Source organism: Neophocaena asiaeorientalis, unplaced genomic scaffold (assembly GCF_003031525.2).
Source record: "Neophocaena asiaeorientalis asiaeorientalis breed wild unplaced genomic scaffold, Neophocaena_asiaeorientalis_V1.1 scaffold506, whole genome shotgun sequence".
Classification (NCBI taxonomy): domain Eukaryota; kingdom Metazoa; phylum Chordata; class Mammalia; order Artiodactyla; family Phocoenidae; genus Neophocaena; species Neophocaena asiaeorientalis.
This window is the reverse complement of record NW_020174950.1, coordinates 473,361-491,003: the sequence shown is the minus strand read 5'-3', so window position 1 is coordinate 491,003 and position 17,643 is coordinate 473,361. Positions and strand designations below refer to the sequence as shown.

The window sequence follows — 17,643 nt, the reverse complement described above, 5'->3', positions numbered from 1 at the left end:
CTCAACTGCCGAAGTGAATCCATGATGAAGCCAGCCTGCCTGCCCCCTCCCCTCAACCTTACCAGGCATGAGAGAAAGACAGAGAGACAGAGAGAGGACACCAATCCAAAGTGGTTAGACACACACACACGCTAAACAAAATAAAAAATAAACTGATTTATATAAAATGTGACAAGTATTTGGTCTGGAAAATAAAATGAAACACAAAGTCAAGTTCCTGGAAAATTCCCTTGTTCAAAAGAACTATAATGAGCAAAACTGCATATTTCTTCCTATTGCCACACTTCTTCTTGGTGTATGCTACTCCTGTTTTGCAACTTTGTGAATTTTATGATGACATAAGGGCCAGAGGGTGGGGACATTTTTCTTTTTCTTCCAAACTCAACTTATGGTTAAATATTTAAAACAACCTAACAATGTAATTCTCAAATGAAAAAGCCCCACAAAAAGCAACATAAAGTTTATGAGGTGATATTTTTTTCCCACTATTTCTACAGCCTTAAGCAATATGATCATGTCCTACAAAATACAGATATCCAGTAGCCAGGGCTGACATGTGATGACAGCTAAGCCAGTGAGGTCCACATATGGCTGGTAATGAAAGAGGGAACTGAAGATAAAGACCAGAGAGGAAGACAGACACTACTTCTACTGGTCACTGAAACTTCCAGTGTTGCCAAAATCCTGCTCTAACTACTATAAACTATCTTCAACTCATGTGTTTGCACATACCAGAAAGTTCCCCAAATGAAAAACAAAGACGGAATTTTAAACAAAGGAACTATGGGGGGAAAAAATCACTCCCAGGAGGAAATAACCACTTATACTCTCATAGACAAAGCAGATTTGCTGTGCTATGCATTCAAGAAAGGTAAACTGAATGGGAATCCTGAGTATAGGTAGAAGAAATGTTTGTGTCACCATGCTAACCTTTACACTTATATTATTAAAATAACAAAAATAATCTTACCCTTAAACATTTCACAATTTCCAAAGTACTTTATAGCATTATCTCAGCAAAGCAGATTGATGGTAAGAGCAAAACTTTACCTAGTTTGGAATCACCACACGTGGGGTTTTCAGTGTTGGTTCTGCAGTACTACAGGATCTTAAGCAAGTTACTTAAGCTCTCTGAGCAGTTCCTTGTGGTAGAATGGAAGAAATAATACTTATTTCTTAGGACAGAAAATCTATTTCCATAGTGCTTAGCACACGTCACTCATTAAAGACACAAAACAGTGCATGATGTCCCAAGTCTGGGCTAGCAACTGGGAATACAAAAACACAAGATGTGGTCCCAGTGAGTCTATTGGGGAGACAACCAAGTGAATCACCAATCACAACTAAATGACAAACTGCCATGAGACAGATATCTATAAGTTACCAGCAAAGACAAAAGGTACTCAATGAATGTTAAATCGGGACTTCCCTGGTGGCACAGTGGTTAAGAATCTGCCTGCCTATGCAGGGGACCCACGTTCGAGCCCTGGTCCGGGAAGATCCCACATGCCGCGGGGCAACTAAGCCCGTGCACCACAACTACTGAGCCTGCGTTCTAGAGCCTGCGAGCCACAACTACTGAGCTCATGCACCGCAACTACTGAAGCACACGTGCTGCAACTACTGAAGCCCATGCACCTAGAGCCCGTGCTCTGCAACAAGAGAACCCACCGCAATGAGAAACCCGCACACCGCAACCAAGAGTAGCCCCCGCTCGCCGTAACTACAGAAGAGCCCACGCGCAGTGACGGAAACCCAAAGCAGCAAAAAAATAAGTAAATAAACATTAAATCACTCCCCCTTTCATCTTTGCAACAAACCTGAGAGGAAGAGAGTATCATTATCATTATATAAAGAAAGATTCAAGTTCATTTATTTGCCCAAGATTATACAGTTAGTAAGTGGAAAATGTTCAAACTCAGGTCCTTACAATTCTTATGTTCTTTTCCCCTACATTACATGACAAAGAGACATAAAATATTTCAGATAAGTATTAGCACACTTGCTTCTCTAAAGATGGGCCATCCCCAGCAACAGCTGCTCTAGACATAGGCTCTTACTGCTCAGCCACTGAAGAGGATTTTTACTCCTCCCTAGATAGCCATAATTGCCTGACCTTTGCCAGAGGACATGTACCATGCTCCTTAGAAGTAGAGAATCTTGCCATTTTTCTGAAATGCAATAGTTCTCAAACCTGGCTGCCTCAAAATCACCTAGGGAACTTGTTAAAAATACAAACTGAGTGGTCCCACCCCAGACTTACTAAATCAGGATCGTCATGGATAAAAGAATTTGGCAATATCTATCAAAATTTTAAATACAATATACCCTTTGATTGACAAGTCCCTATTTTCCTATAAGCATACTAGCAAAGCTTGCCAAAATACATAGAGAAGGATATTCACTGCCTCATTATTTTAAGCAGCAAAAACTGAAAATAATCATAGCATCTATCAGTAGGGAAGTGGTTAAATAAGTTACTGAATATCCATCGAGTAGAATACTATGCAGTTACCAAAAGTTTAGAGACCACTGGTCTAAAATGGTCTCAAATCCCTTATCAAACTAGTAATTACCATCATAACAGAACAATCGTGCGTGGCACTAGCGTCCTGTGGAACCACACCTAGGCAATACCTACTCTTTTATATAGTATCCATGGTCACGGCTAGAACGGAACCCCATGAACTACTGCACACAGAGAGCTGGAAAAGAACAGAAGTTGAATAGTATTTTTCTTCACCTTTGTCTAAAGAGTCTAAAATACACATAACCCCAAGTGTGCGAGAACAGGGGACTCATAATCAGTCAGTACTGAATCACATGCATTCTATAACTGAAGGCGCATAAGATTTTAATGATTTATATACATGTGTGTTTGTTTGTCTGGTGCCTACTACACTGAGAGGTCCATCAGAGCAAGGACCATGTTCTTGTTTACCACTCTAGTCCTAGCACCCAGCATGTGCACAGCCCTCAACAGATACAGATATCTGTATAACAAATAAATGATTCAAAGTCTTCCTAATTTCTGGCTCGTCTATGTACCTGGAAACTTGGTCAAAGAACATGGAGTTCAGACAGTTGATATAAGCTAATAATTTAGCCAAGTTTATGATGGTAGCTATACAAAGAAAAAGAAAGATTTTGGCTTATTTTCCAGTCTAACAGCGTCATGGATTTAGAAGACCTACCAGAAGAGAACCTATCAAAGCCTTCCTTAATAATTTACCATTTATTGAATACCCTTCTATGCTCCGGCAGTCTGCTAGGGTCTTTATGAATATCATATCTTCACAGGCCCCCTTGTAAAGGTGGAGAAACTGAGGTCCAGAAAGGATAAGTAACTCGCCCAAGTTCACAGAGTGAGGATTCATTTGCTTCATAGTAAAGCTCCTGCTCTTTCCATTGCATCACCCCAACTCCACTAAGATGTCTTATAAGCACTAAAAGGCCCATGCTCATATTTGTAATCCCAAGTATAATTTCCCACAGCATCTAGCTCAGAGTAAAGACCAGCAGCTGAGAAGGTTTATACAAAATCTATAATTACTCAAGAGACTTCCATTCTTTCCATTTTAGGTCAAAAGCAATTTGTTTCATTCCTCTTTTTCAGAATTCAGTTTTACCAGAGGAAAAGTTTATAGTGCAGAAGGAAAAGCAGGAGCTCACTGAGACTACAAGCAAATACTAAAATGATCCCAGAGAGTACAAGATATGGGCTTCTTTGTACTAGGTAAATAAACATCTCTGACTCGGCTGAGTATAAACTATCTATTCCACATGTGGTAGAGAAGCTACAGGATCACTACAGGGAAGCAGGGAAAAGGGCACTAAGCCCTTTCTGGAACAAATGGAACCCCTTAACCAAGTTCTTCCCTTGGGTTCCTAGGAGAACCACCCCTATGCCATAGCACCATACACCAGTGTCCTGCACTAATAACAGTACTGATGTATATAAAATATTTCTCAAAGTCAAGGATATGGTATTGGCCCAAACGCAAGATTCTTTTTCTAAGAATCTTAGAAAAACATCCTTTCCTTCTCTTCACGTGGGAGTTTCTTTTATGGAAGGACTGAACTGTCCTTATGATGAAGAATTAATAACTAGCTGACAGTTTATAACTAAGAGATAATTGTGTAGCACAAGTTCTAAAGGCAAGGACATGCTCTAACCCTCACTTGTTTTAACCTTACTTTTGGAGACTGAATCCATCCTGTCAGGAAAGAGAAAACTAGTCTCTACTTTGAGCACTGAAACTAAATTTCCAACCTGATTGAAGTTTTCAACCTGAGTCTAGTGGGTGTGAATCATAGATGGTTTCAGGAGGTCTCTGAAATCCTGGAAATTATATTTAAAACCATGTGAATGTTCTGGTTTTCACTGGGTCCGTAGATTTCATTAGTTTATGTCTTAAAGAATCTCTTCCTTAGACAAAGTGTGTTATCCCAAAATTATTATATGGGAGCTAAAAACCTGAGTATTTGTTATTACCAAGATTCTATGTTTTTATTTGTGAGATCCAAAATATCATTAGGAGAGCCCTGTCAATTAGCTGAGGCTGAAAAACAAGTGACCCTCTTCTTTTACCTTATTAAAATGTTACACTTGAAAAAAATTTAAGTATCATTTTCTAAAGCCATAAAATCCTCTGAATTAACACACTATCGTGACAATAATAAAAATACTGTTGCCTTCTCTAGAGGGTTCAATGTCATTCTGAACAATGATTAAGTGTAGCTGAATAGGCATAACATACTCAGTCTTCTCTAACCTCAGTTTAATATATACTAATTGCCTTGACTACATTATTTTCATAATGTAGTATTTCAAATAAGTAATACTCATATCTCAAACACTGTTCTAATTTCTCAGATTTCCCTTAAGTCTTAGATAAATTAAAGTGTAAAGTAAAGAAAAAAATTGGGGGGGGGGGCACGCCTTGCAGCTTATGGGATCTTAGTTTCCCTACCAGGGACTGAACCCAGGCCCTGAGCAGTGAAAGTGCCGAGTCCTAACCACTGGACCACCATGGAATTCCCAATTTTAAAAAATTTATTCTTCCTATTTTTTTAAACATCTTTGCTGGAGTATAATTGCTTTACAATGTGGTGTTAGTTTCTGCTGTATAATGAAGTTAATCAGCTATACATATATCCCCATATCCCCTCCCTCTTGCATCTCCCTCCCACCCTTCCTATCCCACTCCCCTAGGTGGTCACAAAGCACCAAGTCGATCTCCCTATGCTATGTAGCTGCTTCCCACTAGCTATCTATTTTACATTTGGTAGTGTATATATGCTACCCTGTCACTTCATCCCAGCTTACCCTTCCCCCTCCCCATGTCCTCAAGTCCATTCTCTACATCTGAGTTTTTATTCCTGTCTTGCCCCTAGGTTCATCAGAGCCTTATTTTTGAGATTCCATATATATGTTAGCATACGGTATTTGTTTTTCTCTTTCTGACTTACTTCACTCTGTGTGACAGACTCTAGGTCGATCCACCTCATTACAAATAACTCAATTTCTTTTCTTTTTATGGCTGAGTAATAAATCTTACACAAACATGACCTTTCCTATAAGAATACAGACTATGAATACATTATACTGGCATTTTCTATGGAGTAGTTGGATGCTTTAACAACATGGGAGTTACAGGGTCAAAGTTTGAGATCAGTGACAACTGTTGACAGATGTGTCTAAATTTTAAAAAGAATAGCACTGATGAATCAAGAGGTACTAAGCCTGTTGAAAGGTTTCACTAACTTAACAAGGTGCTATAGTCTCATTTAACAAGAATACTCTACCAAGAGTGCTACTGTTAAACTCCCGCCTCCCCCTGAGAGTTTTGATTCATATAAATATAAGGCACATGCTAGTAAAAGCTAGAAAAATAATTACAAGAAAGAGGTGCCATTTATTGAAAGCCTGCTGGGTACAAGTACTGTACTATGCATTCCACATTCCTAGTCTTTCCTTCAAGACTGCAGTTAACCTAGAAGTTGGTTATTAATCCCACTTTAATATAAAGAAATGGAAGTTCATATGATTTAATCAAAGTCCTAAGTCACAAGGCAAACACATACTGGCATGCAAATTTAGACCTTTTTACACTGTTTTATACACTTCAGTGATGACCATCTTCTATCATATTGTTTTCTAGTGCTTAAATTTTTGTTCATCTTCTTGGTTAATTACATAAATTCATATATATTCTTCATTTCTGCTGTGATTTCTGCTCTATAAACAAACAAAAAACTAAAGAGAATACAGGGTTGTCTGGGCTTTCGTGATTACTTGGTTGTACCAAGTCACCTTCAGGAAATAGTCTTAAGAGGTCAGTGTTGACCTATGAAAAAATTTTACAACCAAGAAAACAACGCACAGATTAACAAAAATTTCTCAAGAAAACATCCTTTCCCTCTCTTCATTTTAGTCACCTAGTTAAAACCCTAACTGCTTATGATACTCACAGAATTAAAAATTAACTTCTAAAATGGATAAATAAGTTTCCTTATTGAATGCTGAATGGATCCCTTATTAAGCTAGAACTTTCAAATAGTACTTATCCATTAAAGCTAAATAAACCACTTAAAGTGTTTTATGCTTTCAATGACAAAATATTCTTTTTTATAGAGAGAATAACACATGTACTAAATTTTAAAACTATATAGGAAAATTAAGTCACCTTCTTAGCCTTGACCGTCCCCACTCATAGCCAAGGAGGAATCACTTAACAGTTACCTATGAACTCTTCCTGAAATGTTTAGTGTACATACAAGTGTATCTACATATAAATCTTTCTTTTTAACATAAAGGGATTATGCTATACACAATTCTGCAACTTCTTGTCCACTTACTTAACAATATATCTTGAAAACTTTCCAAATCCCACAAAAGGAATTACTTCATTCTTCTTTTTTTTTTTTTTTGCGGTAAGTGGGCCTCTCATTGCTGTGGCCTCTCCCATTGTGGAGCACAGGCTCCGGACGCACAGGCTCAGTGGCCATGGCTCACGGGCCTAGCTGCTCCATGGCACGTGGGATCTTCCCGGACCGGGGCACGAACCCGTGTCCCCTGCATTTGCAGGCGGACTCCCAACCACTGCGCCACCAGGGAAGCCCCCATTCTTCTTAATAGTTGCATAGTATTCCATTTTGTGGCTTTGCCATAATTAATTTAGGTTGTTTCCAGTCTTTTACTATTGCAAAAAATGTTTCAATGAACATCTTCATGTAAATGATACTATGCATATGTATGGAAATATACCCACAAAATAAATTCTAAGACATTATTTGCTGCGTCAGTGATTAGAATTAATAACTAAAGCAGGGTTTCCCTGGTGGCGCAGTGGTTGAGAGTCCGCCTGCCGATGCAGGGGACACGGGTTTGTGCCCCGGTGCCGGAAGATCCCACATGCCGCGAAGCGGCTGGGCCTGTGAGCCATGTCCACTGAGCCTGCGCGTCCGGAGCCTCAACGGGAGAGGCCACAACAGTGAGAGGTTCGCGTACGGCAAAAAAAAAAAACTAAAGCAGACCGCCCTTCAAAAAAATCATACTCCCCAGATATAAAAAAAGTACCTGTTTGTCCACTTCATCACTAATCCTGATCATTATCAAATGTTTTAATCTTTCTAATCCAACAAAACCTGGCATCTACTTGTTTTAATTTGTATTTTTATTAGGAACATCTTTTCATATATTTATCAGCCATTTGTATTTCTTTCTCTTCAAACTGACTATTCCTGTTACTGGTCCATTTATTTTTCTGGTTTTTTTTTTTTGCCACACAGCGCAGCTTGTGAGATCTTAGTTCCCCGACCAGGGATGGAACCTGGGCCCCTGACAGTGGAAGTGGGGAGTCCTAAGCACTGGACTGCCAGTCTCCCACTGGTCCATTTCTTAACTAAGTCTTTAGTACTGTTGTTCTCAGTGATTTATAAGAGCTCTTCATAGAACTTATCCTTTGTCATACGTAGCTAACGAATTCTTTTTTTTTTTTTTAACAAAATACCTGAGCTGAAGACATATGAAGGTGCAAACATATCAAAGAAAACATTTTCTTAATTGAGATAGTATATTAATATAATACACAATTCCAATTTTTAAAATTTTATAAACAGATCATAAGAAGCCACTGACTATTTTAAAACCTAATTTATGGCTTACCAGGAAACCATAGACTTATGCATAAAAAATACACATTCTGGACTTAATGAGAGTTCTCAAAATGAAATTTAAGTCTACAAAATGAGTACTTTTTTTTTTTTTTTTTTGGCTGCGCTGGGTCTTAGTTGCAGCACGCGGGATCTTAGTGGTGGCATGCATGTGGGATCCAGTTCCCCAACCAGGTATCAAACCCTGGCCCCCTACATTGGGAGCACAGAGTCTTACCCACTGGACAACCAGGGAAGTCCCTATGAGTACTTATTATCAGCAATATATTCAATCAGCCTCACCTGTCTTCCTATAAGTTTCTACACCTAAAGTCAAACCCTTACCATTATCAATTACTGCCTACCACCACCCCCCAAAATAAATAAGCCTCCTGTCATTCAGATACAAGTCTAAACTAGAGTTAGAAAAGGGCGAGACGGTAGTATTTGAAAAGAAGCTCTTCCTTCCACACTAGTAAGAACACATTTTACTGAGATGATTCAATCATTCCAACAGTTTGAAGTTCATTCAACAATGCTGAATGAGCAAAATAAATGAGAAAGAAACTATATATTAAAATAAACAAAACAAAGAAAAACTAAATATTATGCAAAAAGCTCAGACTAAGCCAATGATGTGTGAAGCAACATTGGAAATAATCTACTATGACTACTTGTGTGGTAACCAAAGGGACTGTTCCTCTTAGAAACAACGCACACCAGGAAATGCAAAATTAGCAGGCTACTTATAAGTAACAGTAGAAGAAAGCAAAGCTGCAAGCAGTATGCTAAGTGATACATAAGACAAAGATTAATAGCATGTAAAAACAAAAATTTATGGCCAGAAAAAAGGAAGAAAAGAAAATTGAAGAAAATACTACATATTTGTGATTAAGGGGTAAGAGACAAAATGATTTTTGTTTTAATTTCTTCCTAACAACCCCAGAGAAGCAAGTGATCTGAAAGTAGAACTTTCTCTAATTAAAATTAAAACATTAAATTTAAACAAGAATTGTTTTTAATATTAGTCAAAAGCTAGCCAATTTTGATAATTTACTAACAAGATGGACCTATAAAAAAACTTCTAAATACTAAGATAAAAAGAAACAGACACCTGTAGTCCAAACTAAGCCTATTTCTATACCCTTGAACCAAGAACAAACATGTTTTTTTAATTTACTGATACTAGTACCATCTGAAAGGAAAATGAGACCTTGAAAAGAAAAATATGCCATAATTAATTAATTAATTCTAATTAACCATTACAAAACCAGCTCTATCTTCCACTTGCCTGCATTCTCATTAAAAGGTAGGTCTGGAAATAAAACCCAAAAATTATCTTCTCTTATAAATAACTATTTTATGTCAGTGCTAAGAATAAACCATTCAAAGTATTAATTATCAAAAATGTATAAAGGAAATCATAGTAATACTGGTAACAATAAGCCCCATGGACTGGCCAGCAGGTATAAAAACTAGGAGTCACCTTTCAGCCTCAAAGTTGTTCTCTAAAGCTTACAGTATAAAATAATTTGCCTCATAGAGAATACTGAAGTAAGATACTACTTTTTAAAACTGCTACGTCTAAAGAAATAAAATGAGCTTTTTTGGACATTAAATTATCAGAAATAGAGAAAATAAGTACCTAATATCTTGTTCCTTAATTTGTTCTTAATACATTTTCCATCTGAAAGGATTTTAAAGTTAATAGTATATTATGTAGCAATATTAATATGTAATGTTTATGACAACCTTCAATTATTTTGTTAACTACTGGCCATTTCCAGAAAATCATTTAATCTAAATGTTGATATTTTGAGGGAGATGGTCCTGACAGTGTTCAAAAAAATATTTCCCAAATAATATGATTAAACTATTAAATTGTAATTAAACTTCCAATCCTGCAGTATGATGGAAAGAGTACATTCTTGAGAATCTAGAGGTACTAACACTGACTATAACAATGGGCAAATCACAGTCTCTCTACAGATAATTCCTTAATCAGTCAAACGAAAGATTGTGACTAGATCACTTCTGAGACCCCTTTCAACTTCTAAACTGTGATTCTGTTAAGTGTACGCAAATTTGCTTCAAAAAGTCTTGATAAAAAGATTAAATAATCCAGTGTACACTATTTTACATAGAACCCCAGCTAAATGTTTTACATCTTGTGACTCTTTCCCCTACTCAAAGCTGACAGGAGGCAAGGATGGGTCCAGAATAATGACCAGTGGCTAATAGCTGAAAAAGATGAGCTATGCCGAAGTCTGTTCTGGGGAATTTAAACCAGAAAACCCAGAGTTAGCAGGGAGAGTTGAGCTGAAAAGTCATACATATTCAGGGATAAGGCAGCCATTAAGAACCATGTGCAATTTGAAACTGAAATCACCAGTTTGAGAAGCAAATGGATCAGATATCCGAAAATAAGAAAGAACTCACAAGAAAACATGTATGCAAAATCTCTAAGAAAACGCGGTTTATTCTACCAGCTTTTTAGTTCTAATCACGCTGAAGCTCAGGTGCCCTTCCTTGATGATTCATTGTGTATACTGAAATAAACCTTGTTTTTACTTCAGTTCATCTGTCCCTTGCCCTGACTAGAACCGAAACTGGTACGAAGACTGGGGATATTCAGAGCAGGGCTTCAAGGAAAATATGGAATTGTCCATGATATTAGAGCAGCAGCAATGAGGATACTAGGATAGAAAGCTGGCAAAAAAAAATATGTATAATAAAGTTACAGTTACTAAAGTAGTCATCTGTGATCCCGTGGGACCCAGAATATGTACCAGAGAAAGGCTTTTGGAGCACTAAATAGCCGAATGTACTTTTTTCAGCTTTGAAGAATGAACAGCAAAAAGCAACAGTATGGTGCACCTGTCACTCTCATACGCTACTGCAGTATAAAAACATGTGACTTTTCTGGAAGGCAATTTGGCAATATGAATTAAAAGACTGCAAAGAGATTTAAGTACTTTGATTCATTATGTCTATTTCTAGGACTCTATCCTGAGAAAACATTCAGATGTGCAAACAAACATTACAACTAGGACCGAGATGTTTACTGCAGCATTATTTAAAGTAATAAAAAAAAAATGGAAACAACCTAAACATCCCGTAATAGAAAAATTATAGTTATCACGTCAAGTGTATTGTCCATCAGACTCGCAGACGTTTCTAGGCGTTTCAGCCTGGGCAGACAACGTGACCAACACTCACCGCATACAACTGATTGGACCAGGGTGACACCTGATTCCAAAGGCCAAGAATTTAATACCAAAAGAACCTAGGGGTAAGACAGGAATAAAGACACAGACCTACTGGAGAACGGACTTGAGGATATGGGGAGGGGGAAGGGTGAGCTGTGACAAAGCGAGAGAGAGGCATAGACATATATACACTACCAAACGTAAGGTAGATAGCTAGTGGGAAGCAGCCGCATAGCACAGGGAGATCAGCTCAGTGCTTTGTGATCACCTGGAGGGGTGGGATACAGAGGGTGGGAGGGAGGGAGACACAAGAGGGAAGAGATATGGGAACATATGTATATGTATAACTGATTCACTTTGTTATAAAGCAGAAACTAACACACCATTGTAAAGCAATTATACCCCAATAAAGATGTTAAAAAAAAAAAAAAAGCTACAGGCTGACCAGCAACCCATGATGTGGCCTGGCTTCAAAAAGGTGAGCTGGGTCAGATTCCACTTTCTGGATATTCAAGGAAATACCAAGAAATGTAGCAGGTAGTAATAGGCAGTAAAGCCAAAAGGACTTTATGTACAGACTTTATGTACACAGAGGCCAGGGCGGTCCCTGCGATCCTCATGCAAGCCAGTTTTTTTTAATGGACCCAACACAGGGAGAGGTTGAGATATTATGACAGGAACAGCCACACAGTCCAACACAGACAGAGTAACCACTCCCCCGAGCCCACCAAGTTCCTGATATCTGAGGCCCAGTTGTACTACGTACGACTTGTGTTAGAAGATTCTTGGAAGAGTTGTCTTGTCGACTGAAAAAAATTACACAGCCTAAACGTTGAGAATTATATTTTATTTGGCGGACTTTCTGAGGACTTCAAGGCCAGGAGGCAGCCTCTCAGGTAGTTCTGAGGGACTGCTCTGAAGAGGTAAGGGAGAAGCCAGGATATATAGGAGTTTTGCAACAAAGACCACATAGTCGCAACGCAAGATTACTGTTAACCAAAGAAAACCAGACATCTCAAGTGAATGAATTTAGCACTTTTCTTCGTATGGGAAGATGCAAGAGTCTGGGCTCATTGAAATCATTGCTTTGATATGCACCTTAGCTATCTAGGACCAGTATTCTTCCCCATCCTGAGTCTCCTCAGGGTGCACCTTTGGGGGTGACTGCAGCGGCTGACAGCTTGACAGCAGGCAGCCCATTCACCTCTGTCCTGTGCTCCTTCAGGGCTCACGGGGTGGGGGTGGGGGGATGCAGCATCCTTTGTTTACTACAGCATCCTTTGTTTACTGATATGGCAGGCCACAGTTTTCCCTCACAGTCTTCTACTCCTTTTCTGTATTCTCATAATTCCCCATTGCTTAAGGTAATTTGTTCCTTGTACCATTTAAGTCTCAACAAATATTCACAGCGGGATGACTGTGGGGATTCAAGTCAACAAACGTCTACTGAGCAGTTAGCGTGGACCAGGCACACAGGGCAGAATGTGATGGAAAAGAGGCAGGTCTCTCTCTACCACATGAAGTTTACATTTCGCCAGAGGACAGGGAGAGGTAGATGGTAAGTTTTTGTTTTTGTATTTTTTAATTTACAAAGAAGGGTTGAGATTCTCATTAAACATAGCAAACAAAAAAATAAAACAACAAAATACATCTATATCCACTCCCTCACAAAACTCCATTAAGTCGATTTTTTTAAAAAGCTAGAGGTGTACATAAAACAGACACCACAAAGAATAAACTAAAATGAAGGTGTGCATAACCACCACTTAAAAAAAGAAGACACTATTTCCAGCAACCCAAAAGACCGTGTGTCCCTTCAAAAGGACATTTCTCTCCCACAAGCAAAGTAGCACTGCCCTGACTTTTTTGGGAAATCACTCCCTTGCTTTTCTTTGTAGTTTTCCTACTTCTGCATGCATGCCTAAATAACATGGTTTAGTTTTGCCGGCCCTCTGAACTTTGTGTACGTGAAATCATACTGCATGTATTCTTTTATCTTGCTCTTTTCATGAACATTTGGTCAGAGGTTAATTCATGACACATATAGCTGTGATTCATTCATTTTCATTACTTATTAATATTCCCTTGTATGTACCATAATGTATCCATTCTAATGTTCCTGGACTGTTTGCATATTATTAAAAGCAATGCTGCTCTAAGAAACAAACATAAATGCTGCTCTGAACATTCTTGTAGACATATCCTGCATATTATATGTATTTATCTAGAATATATATAGAGAAGAAGAACTGACAGATCACAGAGAATATGTATCTTAAATTTTGGTATATAATGATAAAGCATTTTCCAAAGTAGTTGTATGAACTAATACTCCCACTAGCAGTGTATAAGGATTCCCATTTATGGATATTCTTGCCATCACCAGATATGTCAAATTAATCTTTTGCAAATGTGGTAGGTATGCAATGGTATTTCCTGATTGCAACTTGCATTTCTGATTACTAATGAGGAAGAGCCTCTCTTTTCATATGTTTGCTAGACATCTAAACTTTCTTTTTTGTGAAATGCCTGTTCAAGACTTTCATCCACTTCCTATTAAGTTCTCAGTTCTTTTCTTATTGATTTATAGATATTTTTATATTCTGGATACCAATCCTTTGTCAAATATATGTGAGATGCAATTATCTTTTCCAAGTCCATGGCCTGCATTTTCACTGTTCCTTATAATTAGATTCCAGTTATGCATTTTGGGCAGGAACATCATAGAAATATAGCCATGTTCTCACTGCATTTTACTAAGAGGCACATTTGTCTACCTGTCCCATCTCTGGTGATGTTAACTTCGATCGGTTGTTAAAGGTGGTATCTGACAAGTTTCTCCTCTATAAAGCTATTTTTTTTCCTTTGTAATTAATAAGCATTTTGTGGGAAGCTATTTTGAGGTTATATAAATATCTTGTTACTTATCAAACTTTTACCCACGAATATTAGCATCCATTGGATGATTCTTGCCTAATCAGTTATTACCATGATGGCTGCCAAATGGTAATTTTCTTCTTTTTTTTTTTGCCTCACCATGCAGCTTGTGGGATGTTAGTTTCCCGACCAGGGATCAAACCCGGGCCCTGGGCAGTGAGAGCACAGAGTCCTAACCACTGGACCACCAGGGAAGTCCCCTCCTATTTTTTTTTTAACTGAAGTATAGTTGATTTACAATGTTGTCTTAGTTTCTGGTGTACAGCAAAGTGATTTAGTTATACATATATTCTTTTCCATTAAAGTTTATTATAAGATATTGACTATAGTTCCCTAAGCTATATATAGTAGGACCTTGCTGTTTATCTGTTTTGTATATAGTAGTGCGTATATATTAATCCCAAACTCCTAATTTATCCCTCCCCCTGAGTTTTCTTATTCATTTTTGTACTTTTTATATTAAAGATCACGAGTTCTTACCTCATTCAAAGGGTGATAATCCACTACTATCACTTATTTTCATATTCCAACTGTCCCAGACTTGGCCAGTAGGAACTCTTCAAGCTAGCCCTGTCTTCTTTTGACATGTTCTCGTCATTCTTTGAACAATTCCTTACTATCTGGCATAAGAGATTCCAGGCTTATCTAGGCTTATCATCCAACCTAGAATCAGTTATTTCTCCAAGGAATGCTGTTTCTTTTTAGTGGAGAACGGTATTTAGAAGCCAAGATCTTGATGCCAGTTATGTTTCTGCTGCTGGAGTACCAACTGTGTCTAGGCCCTCTCAGCTGACCAACTAGGAAACAGACATGTGTGCGCGTGCACTTGAATACACATGCATATGTGGGTGTGTGTGTATGTAGACACCCACATACAGTTTCAACTCTCCATTGAAAGGTTTAAAAGCAACGACATCCAGGACATGCATACATCCCCACCATATCTATATACCTCTATACCTATACATCATTGCTCTCTACCTTTCTCACTTTCTAAATATATATATATATATATATATATATATATACACACAAACAGATTCACACATTAAAAACACATAACATATACATATATGGATACACACACATACATATGAAGTCATACAGATGCCTCTGGTCTGATTATATCCACCATTCATTCTAGCCTTCCTACATTCCATATTTTGAACTCCCTTCTTCAATTATGAGAAACCTGGTTCACATCATAAATTAATTTATTTATCTATAATTGTGGTATATTTGGTGTTTTAAGAAATATTTTGCAACCTGAAGGTCATGAATAAATTTTCTATACTGTCTTCTAAAATCTTTATTGTTCTTTCACACCTAGATCTGTAATCTACCTGCAGTTAATTTTTATGTATGGGGTGAGCTAGAGGCCAAGTTTCATTTCTTTCCTGTATAAATAAGAAAATGTCCCAGCACTACTGACTGAGAAGATCAACCATTCTATACTATTCTACCACGTCATCTTTGACATAAATCAAGCATCAGGTGGGACTTCCCTGGCAGTCCAGTGGTTAAGAGTGCGCTTCCACTCCAGGGGGTGTGGGTTCGAGCCTTGATCAGGGAACTGAGATCCCACATGCCACACAGTGTGGCCAAAAAAAAAAAATCAGGCATCAATAAATGTGTGAGTCTGTTTCTGGTGCTCTGTTATGTTAGTTTGGTATATTTGTTCTTAGGCTACCACCACACTACCTTAATGACTACAACTTCTACAAGTCTTCAGCTGGTGGAAGTCCTCTCATCTTAGTGTTCTTCAAGATAGCCTTATCTATTCTTGGCCCTATCTCTTTCCATAAAATTAGGCATCATTCTGTCAAATTTCACAAATCCTCTTTAAGTTTTTGACTGGGAACACATCAAAGCTATAAATTAGCTTGGAAAGAATTGATATCTTTATACTAGTCCATAAACATGGTATTTATCTCCCTTTATTTAGGTTTCTCAATAAAGTTTTATTAATTCTGCCCACAGAAATCTTCTACATGTATTATTAGACTTATTGCTGGTCCTTGATATTTTTTGATATGAAAAATAGTATCATAGCTTTGATTCTAAGTAAGAACAACAATATCTCTCTCCCACTGAATGCAGCCATAAAACATGGACAGAATGCATGGAACAAATATTTTAAAACTCTGAAAAGTAAATGGTAGTAGATGAACGAGGAAAGAACAGAATTTGAAATCCATTGTATTAGCAGAGAGTTTAAACTTAGGACGAAACCAAAACACACAAAAAAAATACCTCCAGGAGAAGCCATTTATTTTTGGTTCAAAAAGTAGGAAAAGAGACTCTTAATTTTCAAAGAGAGGGAGAGAAAATTCCCCATTTATCCTTTTTTTTTCTTTTCTTTTCTCCATTTTCTCACATCCCAGCCCCCAAGCAATCCCAGAGTTCCAATATAAAGAGCTATGATCCCAAGAGAGTGGGGGAAATCCCAGTTGCTTTTTTTTCTTTCTCTGTCCTACTGCTGCTTGGCACTGAACACAAATACAGTCACAGGAAGCACAGAGCAGGGTAACTAAGGTCTCAACTTTCCAGCCAGAGAACCACCAAGGGGAGCCCTAGCAAAACAGAAAGTACCACAGAAATCACAAAAAGGGAAGAGCTTGGAAGAACAACCCAATAAACTTTTTTATAAACTCCTGGGTGCATCCCCGGGCAGCACATGCACAGATCACACCTAAAACAGCAGCATAAACACCTTTGGGATCTGAACTACAGGAGATACCACTGCCCAGGTCTCATACTGGCCGCCTGTGGCATGAACACAGGTTATATCCAACTAGCACTGCAAGGCCTTTGAAAATGGAACTCACACTGAAACTACAACCTATAGAAGGCTGGTCAGAACTTTTGGCATGAACCCAAATAAGCTGATTGCCTGCTAAAACAAAATATCAACATTCTCCATAAACTTTACACAAGACCTAGAGTTGCATAACACAATATTTTAAACAGTCCAGGTAACAATGCAAAATTACTGAGCATAAAAAGAGCTAAGAAAATCTCAACTCACATGGGAAAAGACAATCAACAGACACAGACTTTGAAATTAACACACAAACATGTTAAAGTGACTACTATAAAAATGCCATAGAAGTATAAATACCCTCAGATCAGTAATCTAAGCTTCCATATTAATCAATTAGAAAAAGAGCAAAACAAATTCAAAGCATGCAGGAGTCATGAAATAATAAAAATAAAAGGAGAAATCAAAGTGACAACAGGAAAATAGTATATAATGTGAACAAAATAAAAATCTGGTTCTTTGAAAAAGTTCAGTAAAACTTATAAACCTCTAGAAAGACACACAGAAAGAGAGAAGACA

The 17,643-nt window shown here is 37.8% G+C and overlaps 1 protein-coding gene across 1 annotated transcript in view; it reads right to left on the bottom strand.

Annotated features, from left to right (window-relative positions):
- DMXL2 (Dmx like 2) overlaps positions 1-17,643 on the bottom strand; it is a 153,023-nt gene that overhangs the window by 119,105 nt on the left and 16,275 nt on the right. The window lies entirely within an intron of this gene.